Genomic DNA, 12,667 nt, shown 5'->3' with positions numbered 1-12,667 from the left:
GCCCAGGTGGGAAAAGGATTCCAATGTAACTGATGCCTACCAACCTAAGCTAGAATTTACTTTCTGGCCCAAGATCTAGTGGTTGGATGATGCTTTGATCTTTTAAGACTTGCAGAAAGAAAGGTCAAAGATAAATAAATGTAGCTGAAGTTTGATCAAGCTTGGCATTTTCTAGAACAGGTTAGTGCTTGGTTCTACTGGCTTACTATGTTGTTGTTTGTGGTATTATTTAGTATAATCATTTCTTATTTCGTACCTATAGGGACAGATGCCAAAGCTTAAAGCAAGAAAACTGAGCAAGCCATATTGTTATTATTGCATTTAGCGCTGGACTCCATTCCTGTGTATAGACCTACAGGGAACCATGAGATCAGTTATCTAATGTGAAACACATGATAGCATGTCATACACTTTTTTTTTTTTGTAACTTATATTTTATATGTCACAGTTTAGTGCAAAATAACATGAAAAGTATGTGGAGGAGTACCTCGGGAACCACAGTTTCTCCACCAAGTTGGGGGATGGGTTGGAAACAATCTGTGCAACCTGTCCGGGGTGTGGTACCAAAAGGTTAAAATCTTGGAGATGCTCACCTTCTGACGTACACAAGAGACCATTCGTCTAGGATTGTCCCAAATAAGGGGCCAAGCGTCAGCCGCTATTGGCTGTGGTAAAGCTTGGTCCCATTTGTCCATATATTTATGACTCTGTTGTGCAGGACCCGAAGGGAGGGAGAGTAGCTGATAAATTCTAGTGATGAGGCCTTTCTGTGGTAAACCAGTCGCCGCTAGTAATTCAAAAGCAGTGGGATGGTTCATTTTAGCAAGAGTAATGTAGGGTCCTAGAAAATGTCGAATTTGGAAATACTCAAATCTGATAGTTGTCTGCGGAAGCTTTTCCTGTATCGCTTGGAGTGGTATGATCTCATGAGTGAGTGGATTTAACAAGTCCTGCACCGTGAAGAGATGGAATTTGGACTATTTTGTATAAAATGAGGGTTCCATTCCTGGGAGAAATGCAGGATTAAGGTGGCCATACACGGGCCGATAAAAGCTGCCGACAGATCGTGTCGGCAGCTTATTGGCCCGTGTATGGGACCCCCCCGACGGGCTTCACCAATCGAGATCTGGCCGAAAGTCGGCCAGATCTCGATCGGATGGGACAAGAAATCCTGTCGGATCGCGGCCGCATCTATTCGTTTATGCGGTCCCGCGATCCGACCGCCCATTGCTATTCTTTAGGATCCAATCGTTGGGCCCTAGGGCCCACGATTGGATCAGCCCGATATTGCCCACCTCAAGGTGGGCATATCGGGGAGAGATCCGCTCGTTTGACAACATCGTCAAACGAGCGGATCTCTTAGTGTATGGGCACCTTTATGGAGGAAGGTTGTCAGAGTTGACTTGGTCGAGCTAAAATTGTGTTTGTGTCTGGTTTTGAGCAAGTGAGTCAGGTTGCAGAGAAAGCAGAAGTGGGGATCTGGATAAAGTCTGAGTGGTCCCAAATATAAGCATTAAGATGAAAGTCATTGAGCAGAGCATTTTCAATATGACCCCAGCTAGTATGGGAGGACCAGCTAGACCAGGCCAGTAGCTGCCGTAGGTGTGCGGCCTCATAATATTTTTGTTAGTTAGGAATACCCAAGCCTCCTTGTCTAAGTGGTGTCAACAGCACTGATTTAGCTACTCTGTGGCCTGGGTGAGCCCAGACAAAGTTATGAAATTGGGATTTAATAACCTTAAACGTAGTTGGTGAAATGGCGACTGGGAGAGTTCCAAATAGGTATAGGTATTTGGGCAAAATATACATCTTTAAGGCAGCCACTCTACCCAGCCATTAAATTTGGACCAATACCCCAGTAAGCTTTGTATTTGCTGTAAAAGTGGTTTAAAATTCAAGTTATATACCTGGCTCAGATCGGCTGGAATTTGGGTGCCTAAGTAAGTGATAGAGCAGGCCTTCCATTTATAATTAAAGGTGGCCTTCAAGGCGGCTAGGGCCCGTTTTGGGATATGTAAGGAAAGGGCCTCCGATTTGTCAACATTTAGTTTGTATCCTAATAGGGTGCTAAATTTATTTATCAACTGGTGTAAGTTTGGTAGGGAGATATGGGGGTTTGAGATGGTAAGCAAGACATCATCAGCAAAGAGAGCTATTTTATAGTGAGTTTTCCTTACAAGGAATCTCATTATATCAGGATGGAGGCGTATAGCTGCAACCAAAGGCTCTATACTCAGGGCGTAAATCAGGGGAGAAAGGGGGCAACCTTGCCACGCCCCATTGAAAATTGAGATAGACTTGCGGGATTGACCTGGAAGTTTAAGATAGGCAGAGGGTGTGCTATATAGGTTATGAATGGCTGCAAGGTATGGGCCTGAGAGATTTAGATGTTCCAACAGAGAGAATAAGTAGGTCCAGTCAAGTCTATCAAATACCTTTTCGGCATCTAGGCTTAAAATCAAGGACAGCTCACCTCTTCTTTGGAGTATCTCGATCAGATCAATAGTGCACCTGGCTGTTATCCCCTACTTGCCTGCCTAAAATAAAACCTACTTGATCTTTGTCTATCAATCCTGGCAAAATGGGAGCTAACCGGTTCGCCAATATTTTAGAAAATAACTTTAAATCCATGTTTAGTAAGGCTATGGGCCTATAATTGGGGCATGGGGTCCTTCACTTCTTTTGGTATCAGAGATAGGTAGGAAGTCAAAGTTGTCGAAGGGATAGGGTTGCCTTGCAAGTAATGATTGAACAGTCTTACCAGATAGGGTATTAAGATATGCTGATATTACTTATAATATTTGTAGCGTAAACCATCCAGCCACGGCAATTTCCCATTGGGCATTTGTTGGAGTATGTGTGTTAGTTCTTCTGTGGTGATATTTGCATTCAATGAGGTAAGGTCATCCTCAGAGAATCGGGGGAGATTGAGAGTTTCCAAAAAATTTGGGATCTGTTCCTTGTGGGCCCCTTTGTCCGTATAAGGCGACGGTAAGTTATATAGTTTACAGTAATAATCAAAAAACTGGGAGCCGATCTGCTCTGTATCATAGGTCAGTTGGCCTGAGGGGAGTTTGAGAGAGGTTATCCTCGATTGGGCTTGTTGGTTTTTTTTTCGAGCTAGTAAAGTGTGTTGCTTATCAGCTTTTTCATAGAAAATTTGCCTAGTCCAGAGAATGGCTTTCTCTGCCTGTTTTTGTTTTAAGACTGCCAATTCTCTGCGCTTCAATAAGGATTCAGATTCAGATGTTTTATATTGTGTTTCCAAGTCTCGGAGTTGCCTGTGTAGCATAAAGTAGTTAGCTGTACGTGCTTTCTTTTTATGGGCCGACATGGCAATAAGATGGCCCCTGATCGTGGCTTTATGAGCCTCCCATAGCGTAGCCAGGAAATCAGCAGTGCCATCATTGATTTTAAAATAATCTTTGAGCTTGGTTTCAATTTGTTTAAAGGCCTCTGTGTCATGTAGGATGGTCTCATTAAGACGCCAATGCGTTTCTCTTGGAGGTGGTTTGGACAATTCTAAAGTAAGGGTGATAGGGGCATGGCCAGACAATGAAATTGGGAGGATTTCAGATGAGTATCGTAAATGGAGACATGGGTGTGATATAAAGAAGTAGTTGATATGGGAGTGAACTTTTTATACTGGGGAATAGAAAGTGTATTGCCTGTCTGTCGGGTGTTTGGTATGCCAAGTATCAAATAATTGGGTCTCATAGTTTGCCTGAAAAGCCTGGACAGATTGTGGACAGTCTGATCTGATGATGGATGGGATCTATCTGATAGATGGCAGCACCTGCCTTTTTATGTGGGCCTAAGGAATAAAAACTCTTGGGGTACAGTTTGGAGGTAATCTTGCCTGAGCCATCTCCAAGGAAGTGGGTCTCTTGGATGAGGGCAATGTCTGCTCGGGAGCTGTTCAGTTCCTTCAGTAGAAGGTATCGTTTCTGTATACTATTTAAAACTTTGGCGTTTATAGAGATTAACTTAGCTATGGTAGTATAGGTAAAAGAATTGCTTGTCTAAGTAAGCCTTTGTAGAGAGTAGGGTATGAAGTAAAGTCGTCCAGGCTTTCCCTCACAGGGAAGGATGATGTCATAGGTCCAAACCTTAAGTGTCTTTGAACATAAGCATCCCCCACATTCCCTTCCTTATCTAAACAGTAGCTCTCGGAAATACATTGCCTGCGTATGACATATATCAATATTGACAACATCATAACTGAAAACATATTTAAACAACCAGATCAATAGGAAACGAGATTCAGAAAATACTGTAGTGAAAAAATAGGAAAAAAAATATAACTTGAGTTGGCTTGGTATGTGCCAACTATAAAGCAATTGGAACAAAAATGGCCTATGGCATATAAGGCATATAAGGCACAAATTTTGGGTCTGCATCTCCGGAGGGGCAAGACAGGCCCCTCCAGACATTTTCAGGTTTCCCGAGGGGGAGAGGGGCTTAGTGCCAATCTTGGCAGAGTAGCGTGACGTTCGACTGTGGCTCATTGGGGCCCAATTGGGGCTGTCGGTTGCGGCTGGGTCGCCTTGCCATTTGGCGTCAGTGGCTCTTTGGGGGGGTAAGCCAAGCGCCTTTAAGAACCTGGAAGCATTCTGGGGATTATATAGGATGTATGAATGGCCTGCTTGGTTGACCACCAATTAAAATGGGAATCCCCATCTGTAGGGAACTCCATGCTCCCTAAGCTTTTGTGTAAGGGTCTCAGCTCTCGCCTTTTACCCAAGGCGATTGGGGACAGATCTGCGAAAATCTGGATCTTGTGGTTGTGATAGTCCAGAGCATTAGTGGATCTCGTGGTTGCCAAGATGGCCTCCCTGCCTTGATAGTAATGGAAACAGGCTATGATGTCCTGTGGGGGCTTAGGGGAGGATGGTTTAGGGCATAGGGAGTGGTGGGCCCTGTCAAATCTCCACATAACTGGAGTAATCTGGAATATCTGGGCAAATCTGAGTACAAAGGTCCTTGAGGTAATGTGGCTTTTACGAAGGTGTTACCTCTCCTGGGACCCCTCTGAATCTCAAGTTTTGTCTGCGGGACCTGTTTTCCAGGTCCTCGCACATTTCCCGCAATTGGAATATTTCCTCTTTAAGTGTGGCGTTATCCTCCTCGACGTTTATGAGGCGTTGCGCCAAATAATCAGTAACGTTTTCTAATTTGTCTGTGCGGTCCCCAATGTCAGTAACCTCCCAGTGAATCTCTTTGATTGCAATATTTACAGGTGTGGAGACTGTTTGTGTAATTGTGGAGGTGAGGGCCGACTACAAGTGGGAGAGCTGTTCAGCCAGTATCTGCGCAGTCACTGGCTGCTGTAATGTGTGCTCAATGTGCGGTGCGTCTGCGGGGGAATGTTGAAGGGATTTATGCATGCAGAGGGTTTGAGGCCGGCGAGGTACTCACTGAGCCGGAAGGTGAAGTGGCTGCACGAAGCGGTTCTGAAGGTGCGTCATCAGATCCGGCGCCATCTTGGGTGCTCCTCAGTGTATCGCGGCTGGGAGTTTTGTGCAGGTAGGGCGACATGGTTGTACGTTGTGCATGGTTCCCTCTTCTCCCCATGCTGCAGTGTCATGGGCAAATGACCCGAGCCTTATTTCAGTGCTGATAAATGCCTTTATTCGGGTTGCTATGGATCAGTCGGACGGAGCTCCTACCACATACGTCTGGTCTCCACCATGACTAAGGACCGCCCCCGCATGTCATACAATTTTAGACCTACCAACTATTATGTATCCTAAAAATTTTATTTTTAAATTTTTTGCTTCTGGGTTTTGACACAAATAGAGTGTACATTTTGCATCTAGATAATATAGTGTTTTCTTCAGTTCCCAACACAAATTTTATTTCCCATGAAAATAAATTATTGACAGTTTTTTTCCTAGCTGCTTCCAAGAAAGCTTTATTTAATTCTTGGTTACAAAAAGAACCCCCCTCGTTAGCAGATGCTTTTTCTTTTATGAACCAGCTTAGTTATCAAGAAGCCTTATTATGCAAAACCAAAGGATATCATTTCATACACTCTTTTAAACTGATTTAGTCTCCTTATCTTAAAGCTTGTAACTCTAATTCAGGTAAACAAATAGGACGGTTTCTCCAATTGTAAGATGTGCTTTCAGACATTCCGGTTGACGAATGGACATTTTTCTTTCATTCTTTCAATGTGCATACATCCACTGGCTTAGTTAATTTTAGTTAATTTCAGTTAGTTGTTGTCAGTCTCTTTAAATGGTATTTAGTTTTTAATGACACTATGCCATTGTATCAATTACAGCATGCTGTCATACTGTTATTACTTGTTTAACATGAAAATAAAATAAAATATTTTCAAAATAAAAAAATAGAGTGTACAGTGTACAAGTCTAGCAAAATCATTATTTTTTTCATAATGACTGCTAGCAAATACCCTCTGTACTTACTTCAAAGTATTTGTAATTTCAAGCTGACGTGCTGTCCATATGGCCTACCTAATATGCTGATATCATTTTCTTAGTCTTCCTAGAATGCAGCACATGGCCAATAATGGTTGTTCTAGCTGCACAACAGCTGAAGTCAGCTGCTTGTGGTGCTGTGTCTCTGTCATACAAATTAATGTACGGTGCTTTCCAGTAGGCAATGAGTGGAGTCTGCAAACACTGCAGCATTGCCAATCCCTTACCTGCATTCTATCAGCAGACATAGAAAGAGAACGAAAAAACACCTGAAATCTTATATTTGTTGTTAACAGATTGGTGATACAAATAATATGTATAGTGTCCATAGAGCTGCTGTATAATAGTTCTATGCAAATCAAATATTTCTATAAGAAATTATAATCAGATGAACTTGCAATAACTTTCACTCACTCATAATTAATAATTTTTGTAGGTATAAAATGCTCACTAGTATGTTTATGTAAGAGTCAGTCATAAAGCTCTTTTTCCTCATCTAATTTTATCACAGATCTGTACTGTAAGGCACATGGTTTCTTATCAGCAAATGCTTTTTTGTGTTCTCACTAGAAACCTGAAATTTACAGTATGTGAAATTACTTCTCATGCATGGCATATGCTGATCTGAAACCTTGCACTAAATCGGAGAGCCCCAAAAAGAATGAAAGCTGTATTTCAGAGACTAGTAGGAGAGACTGACATTATTCCAGTATAATGGAAACTTTTGTTAACAATGTGGAGTTGTGGTCACCATTCATCATGTGCTCAGTACACAGGGAAAGCTAAAACAAAATACACTGGGAGCATGTTAGATTTTTACAGAAAATTGAATAATAAAATAGTGGAAGTTGTGAGAGGTGTAATAAATGTCTCTCTTTTGGGTACACTTATTTCTTTACAAGTGCTCCAACAAAATCTATATTTAACCCTTTCCCTGTCAGATGTTTTGTCTGATTTGGTTCTTTTATTGCCAGACCATTTTTGAACATTTTGTACGCTTTTCACTTTAAGGGCCTTTCCTGGGGGGGGGGGTCTTTTTATTTACCCAGGAAAACAATATATTGTTCTTTTCGGGACAACCTGAGCTTAATTCCACTTCTGTAAAAAAAAAAATAGGCTTCTAAGTGTCTAATAAAATGAATGCGCCAATAACAAATATATATATAATTTTTTGGAGATTTCTCAGTTGTATACATCAAAATCTCTAAGCAGTACACAAATTTCCAAAGCTCCACAAAACGCTATACTTCTGATTTCAAGGCCAAACATTCCACATTCCACTAACAGTAGGTTTACCCTAGAAAACTACCCATTATTAGAAAGAACAGATTCTGGTGAATCAAAAATGGGTAAATATGTCTACAGTATGCACTCCAAACTACAAAGTTGCAATTCTTTCCTAAAGTTATAATTTTTGATAGAAATTGTAATTTTTTTAAAAAAAATTACAAAACAAAAAAAAAAAATTTTTTTTTAAAAAAATTACCTCAAAGCTTCCAATCTATAGCATCATATCAATGTAAAACACTCTAAATAAGAATGCCAGGAGTATGAAAAAAGTATGTTCACCCCAGAAAACCATATATTTTCAGAAAGTACACTTTCCCCCAAATCCAAATTGGCTATGCATGTCTTTCTACTCCAAAGCATCAAGTTGCAACCTTTACTAACCTTTTCAAAAATCACCTCAAAACTTCCACCCTGCAGCATCTTATTTCACAAATACTATTAGGTATCAAGATAAATCACCCCAAATAAGCCTGGGGTCCGCTTAACAGTTTTATGTTTAATATGTATAGGTTTACTTAAGAACGTGGCATATAGGGGCCCCAAAATGAAGACCCCCCATATGGTCTGTCATTTCAGGTACTGCAAAATCAACAGATTTACATAATTTTGGGCTGGGCAAAGGTATAAAAAAAAGTACGGTCACCACAGAAAACCATATGTTTGGAAAGTGCACATTCTGATGAATTCAAATGGTCAATTATGTATTTCTACTCCAAACTACTCAACTGCAAAGCTACGCTAAAGGTAGCGTTTTTTTAAGACATTTCTGAAAATCGGCTAAAAATATTGCAAATGCCCGCATTAATCTCACCCAATTTTTTACATACAATTGTAAAACACAAAATGTAAAAATATTGATGCCGAGGGTCTACTGAAAAGCTATATGCCCAATATGCATAGATATACCAAAGCAGCTGGCATGTGCAGACCCCCACTCTAGAGGACTGTGGGATCTCTAACTTCACTCTTTGATAAATATACCCTAAAAATTTCTTGAATACAATGGTGGGAAACTGCACATAATTACAATGAATGTTGGACTTAATTTACCTTTTGTTTGGTGTCCACTACATACACAAGGCCACAGGGAATTTGCTCAAATATAGTATGCACAAAGAGACACGTGTGGTACCGTTTATTAGGGATATACAGTACTTCCCAGAATGTGGATATGTTAAAAATGCCTTATGGTGATGTTATCACAATTGGCACAAGATCAATATTTGAAGTGCCCAAAAAAAAGGAGGTGTTCTTGACATGTCTTACAACATTCTGTTTCCAGATTCTCCACCTTTATGTTGTGTTTGAGTTCTAAGCTCCATGGCAGCAATATATTATACTCGTATTAGATCTTTCTGAAGAATGTGTTTGGATATATTTCCGCAAATAATTTCTGTAATCCAATCTCATACTGCTCTCCATCTAATACCATTCTTTTAAACATGTTTAGCCTGGGTGACTGGCTGGGATTTCACCAAAGGTGTAGGATGAAAGATAGTGTAATATAACAGATTGTTTTAATCCCTGCTGACTCAAACTGTGAATGTTATGAATTAAAGTTAAATTCCAAGTGTACACTGCTGAGTTCAGATGTTCATAAAATTGCATTACTATATCCACCAACCCCTCCCAAACACAATTAAGGTATTGACATACTGGTTGTATATCGGGTACCTATGGAATAAAATTGTAATAGAGAGTTTATAGGATGGTCATTATTGAAAAATTATTTCTGCTTCACACCAATTCTAACATCAATGTAAGCTTCTACCACCCACTTAATGTTATATTGTATCACAAGAAGAGGGTCCTTGACAACTGACAGTATATTTTTCCATCTGATTTGTTTCATAATTTAATTCATGTAGTAGCTCTTTTTTACTAACACACACATCTTAAAAATCAATGTTTATACAGTTTATCAGTAAGTTAGACAACTTGCAAAAGGTGAATTATGTCTTAAATAGACTTGCCATGTAATGAGCTACATCCTCCCTAAGCCACTGTTCCACTGACTAAGAGCCAAGCAGCAAAGGGGGGGGGGGACACAAATGATGTAATGCTCAAATTCTCACCTTCTGCCTGCCAATCAATTACAGAGAAAGAATACATTTTGGCTGCTTCAGCTCATGACCTTCTGTCACACATAACAAAAACCTCAGCAAATTCAGCATGTGGTCGATTTAGCAAGAAATAAAATCCTGTTTGACAGGTAAACTTATACATAGGTAACACATATGTTATATTAGCCTCCCTCTGCCTTTCATATCAACAAATCAGATTGTCTATACTACATAAGGAGTCTATATAAGGAGCTGAACAGGCAGCCATTGGTCAATGCATTGCAGTTAGTGGCTAGAGCTGGAGCTAATAGAGTTTGTGTGATTTGAGCTTGAGTAGGTGTTTGTTGAGAATGAGTGTAAACAGTGTATTCAAGCTCTGCTGTTAACATGGAAAATAATAAAAAAATAGTCACTGTGCAATGAATTTAAGCCTTAAAGGGGTAATTCACCTCTGAGTTAACTTTTAGCACAATGCAGAGAGTGGTGTTCTGAGACAATTTGCAATTGGTTTTCATTTTTTTATTTGTAGGGTTTGAGTTATTTGGTTTTTATTCAGCAGCTCTACAGTTTGCAATTTCAGCAAACTGGTTGCTAGGGAACAATCTACCCTAGCAACCATGCATTGATTTGAACAAGAGACTGAACTATGAGGGTCTGCATAGAAACATTATTGATAAAAAGTAGCAATAACAAAGCATTGGTTTTTAGATTGGGTCAGTGACCCCTATTTAAAAGCTTGAAAGAGTCAGAAGAAAAAGAAGCCAGATATTTAAAAAACTATAAAAAAAAGAAATAATGAAGACCAATTGAAAAGTTGTTTGGAATTAGCCATTCTATAACATACTAAAAGTTAACTTAAAGGAGAACCACCCTTTTAATGCCTATAGTAGTAGATGGTCTCCTTGCACAGAGAGCCCCCGTAACCTTGCACAGAGAACCCCAGAACCCAAAGTACAAGAACCATCACCCCAGAACCCAAAGTACAAGAACCATCAGCAATTTCAGGCAACAGTGAAAATAATGTATGAATTAAAATAATTTTTTTAGGAGAGAAGAACAGTCCTAATGCATTTCATTTCTCGTGGGTCACTTACACATAGGCTGAGCCTATTTTTTAATGCATACAGTACATACTTTTCACTGATGTCTGAAATGATTGATGATGGTCCTTGCACTTTAAGTTTCTTATAAGTATTTGTTGAAGCTAGCTAGTGAGTGGATACTGTGGATCTCCGTGGCTGCTGCCTTCCTAATACAATTTTCTCCCCCTACCCTTTCCCAAATCACAAAGACAAGGCTTGCCATCCTTCCGTCTGTCTTGCCACTGCCCACAGGCAAAGACTTTGATATGCACAAACTATGCATCGCACCAGGCAGGATGCTATTTGGAGGAAAAAAAGAGGTGACAGGATGGCTTCCCACTGCATCCAGCCTCAATACCAGCACTGCTTTTGGGACCCAAGAAAGAGGAGCAGGTCTGCAATGTTTAGTGACTGTCACATTCTGACAGTTAGAGGCTTTTGACAAAACTTAATGGGCAAAAGGTTAGATGGTCTTGAAATCACGAACAGCAGATACATCAGGTCATATCTACTTTGGTTAAAGCAGATGGTAGAGCCAGAGGGTTGAGATTATATATGCAGCAAAAAGAAGAAAACCCCAATGATTCATGACACAGGTTATTGTGGGCAAACTAAATTCAAGGAAGAAGCCTGGGCCAATTGTCATGATGTTGTGAGATTTTTACTTATAATACGGGATACTCAAAGTTTCCTGTATAATTTAGCCTGCAGCCTTGTGCCTTTATATGGTCGCATAACCTCTCAGTGATTGCTAATATCCTTATCATATACAGTAGGGGGTACATTATCCCTTATATCATTATAATACAGTAAAACCTCATGTCCTTTTTCCATGTAACTTTTAAGTTAACTTTTAGTATGTTATATAATGGCCAATTCTGAGCAACTTTTCAATTGGTTTTCATTATTTTTTTTGTTATGTTTTTGAATTATTCCCTTCCTCTTCTACATCTTTCCAGCTTTCAAATGGGGGTCACTGAAACCATCTAAAAAACAAATGCACTGTAAGGCTACAAATTTGCTGTTATTGCTACTTTTTAATGACTCATTTATCTTTTCAGGCCTCTCCTATTCATATTCCAGTCTCTTCTTCAAATCAGTGCATGGTTTCTATGGTAATTTGGACCCTAGCAACCAGTCTGCTGAAATTCCAAACTGAAGAGTTGCAGAATAAAAAGTTAAATAACTCAAAAACAACAAATAATAGAAAATGAAAACCAATTACAAATTGACTCAGAATATCACTCTCTACATCATACTAAAAGTTAACTCAAAGGTGAACAATCCTTTTAGGGGGGCCCAGTTGTAAATTTCTGTACCGGGCCCTTAGGGGTCTAGTTACACCACTGTTGGGGGAGAAGATGGCTAGAGCATTGGAGGAGATTTTAAAGTAGACGTGGGGGGGAGGGTTCCATGACCCTCGTGGGAATGACATCATGTGCTTGGCGCGAAAATTTGAAATAAGAAGAGGTCATGGGTTCAATGCTCGATTATAGAATTTGTTTGTCTGCATTCCTGGGTGTTCCTAAATTCCTTATATCCTGATTCTTGGACTTTTGACCTTTGCCTGAACTCTTGATTATTTGCCGCCAACCTGTATCCTGACTACGTTTATTCTTGATCCCTTTGGTTACCGCAAACTTGAACTTTGTCCTGAAGCTTCCTCCTTGGTCTGGACTTCTCCGCTGATAGGCCCCGGACATTATAGTCGGGCCATGGACCCCACTGAGGAAGCTCCACTGGATGTGGGAAGAACTCTCTAGGGGTTGGAGAATCACATGGAAGCTTA

This window comes from Xenopus laevis, chromosome 4S (assembly GCF_017654675.1).
Source record: "Xenopus laevis strain J_2021 chromosome 4S, Xenopus_laevis_v10.1, whole genome shotgun sequence".
Classification (NCBI taxonomy): domain Eukaryota; kingdom Metazoa; phylum Chordata; class Amphibia; order Anura; family Pipidae; genus Xenopus; species Xenopus laevis.
Note: the sequence above shows the minus strand (reverse complement) of the source record.